Here is a 2,456-nt window from a genome sequence, read left to right as displayed (position 1 = left end):
TTAATATTACTAAATTAAAGCTTTTTAGTAAATAATTATAATTGAACCAACATAGGACAAGTGTTTTTAAATTATTAATGCATATTGCATTGAGTTACTTGTATTTTGAGAATCAAAATGACCAGATTTCATTAAAACATTTCAAAATACATTCAAAGTTTAAATATGGAAGAAAGTGACATTTCTTTAATAATATTATTTCTTACTTCACTCACAATTTTGTAAACAAATCTAACCAACAAAATAGAAAAAAAATGTCCACTCAACAAATTATCACCAATAACATTTCCTCTTGAGGTTATGAACATAAATGATGTACACCGTTTAAGCACAGATTGTGTCTTAAATATTCATACTTGAAATTTAGTATGTGCATAACACTAATAAGGATTACCATAAGTATTTCAATATTTTATCTTTATATGTAACATATCTTTTACAAAATATTATTATCCTATAAATATTTGAGTACGGCTATCATAGAGAGGTAATTTTACCAAAAAAGTGTATTTGGTTGTTATCATGAATGATGGTTATATATGCTTCAGTAGAATAATTTAATTTTAATATATGAATAACATCACCTATGGTGAAAAATATTTCATTTCATTAAGTTTCTACCTTATCTTTGTGGAATTGTAGTCTTCTCCTTTTTTCTGCCGCATACATATCATATAGTTGTTGTCTAATGAAAGTATCTAGTATCTTATAGAAGTTGTATCAAGATATAATATATTTAAATTTTTCAATAATAAAAATTAATAGAGGAATAAAATGTAAAGTATTATTTATAGAAGGGAAAAAGGACAAATATACCCCCCGAACTATCATAAATGGTATGCAAATATCCTCCGTCATACTTTTGGGATATTGGTGCCCCTGCTGTCCAAAAACTAGAGCATATATGCCATTCACTCTAACGGAAGACTAAATAGGGACACGTGGTGCAATCTTATCCGTTGATCCGGTATTTAATAAATGTCGGATCGATGGATAGGATTATGACACGTGTATGTCCATTAGTATAAAGGGTCTATATGCTCTACTTTTTGGACAGCAGGGGAACCAATGTTCTAAAAGTATGACGGAGGATATCTGCATACCATTTACGATAAATCGGGGGTATATTTATCATTTTTCCCTTTATAGAATCATTAATTTCATTTAAGATCATTTTATGATCAATCACTACTTTCTTCTTTCTTATCTATTTTTATATAGCTAGTAAGAAGTCTGTCACGTCCCGAGCTTACACCCTGGACGTGGCCGGCACTCGAAGACCATTGTTGGCCTCAAGCGAACCCTTGGCCTAGCTTACTAACTCAACGGAAGACTATATGCATATTTATAAAGATCAATGGCACACTACTCAACTTAACTAATGAAATAACTTAGAATGTTTAATAGTCAACATTCAACTTGGCCAAAATGGCAACTCAAGTCTTAACATATGAAATGAAAAGTAAAGACAACTGAATTCACTAACTGACTGTCTGACTATCTATGAAACCTCTAAACAACTGAGATGGATGTCGGGACAGGCCCGCGACATCCTAATGAACTAATACTAAAACTGAAAGCAATATGAAGGAGTCATCTGGAATGCAAAGAGGCTCACCAACATACTCTGAACTACTCACTGGATCAACGAATGCGCCGGATGCCGATCCTAGTTACCTGTGTCTGCATCATAAGACGATGTAGGCCAACTAGCATCAGTATATTAAATGTACGAGTATGCGAGTTGGAATGCTAAAACAATATAGGCTCGAAAGAGATTATGAAAGAAATACTTACCTTGATTCTTCTCAACTCTTGAATACTTAAATAAACTCATTTCATTATAAAACAGTTTAAAACAAGTGCAATATAAAGAAAAACTGTTGAAAATATGTTGTCAATTCATAATCATAATATCATAAAAAAAAAAAACCATGCTCCCTCCCAAAGTCTACTTGTGCAATGCATGAATGAAGTCCCATACCCCCATTCACACTTATAAGCAGAACTCCTTGAGGAACCATGCTACTACTGCTGTGGGAGTTTCTCTAACCGACAACCATCACTTAAGAACTATAGTGATGATACAACGTTTTACCTCACCCTGTCGAGGCCTATCTTATACCTTGTCATGATATAGGAAGCTAACTCACTAAGTGGATCCACTAGTCTATGCAAAAAAGATTCATCTAAAAAGTATGACCTTTTTTTACCCATGATGGCTACATAGTTTATGGAGACTTGAGTTAATATGAACTCGCATCCCCGTATCGGTGCTCAATACTACTCCCAAAAATACTTAGTTCTTTATGTTTAAAAACATACTTCTTCTGTGATTTGAGATTAGTGCTCAAAAACTTAGCTCAAAGGCCATCTCAAAAATCTTAGTTTCCCTGTTTGCTTCATTTAGAAAGCTATTTCTCTTTTCTGAAAACTAGCCCGAAGGCTCTTTGAAA

The sequence above is a fragment of the Solanum stenotomum genome, chromosome 9 (assembly GCF_019186545.1).
Source record: "Solanum stenotomum isolate F172 chromosome 9, ASM1918654v1, whole genome shotgun sequence".
In the NCBI taxonomy this organism is placed as follows: domain Eukaryota; kingdom Viridiplantae; phylum Streptophyta; class Magnoliopsida; order Solanales; family Solanaceae; genus Solanum; species Solanum stenotomum.
The sequence above is the reverse complement of the archived record's forward strand: the minus strand, read 5'-3'. Positions refer to the sequence as shown.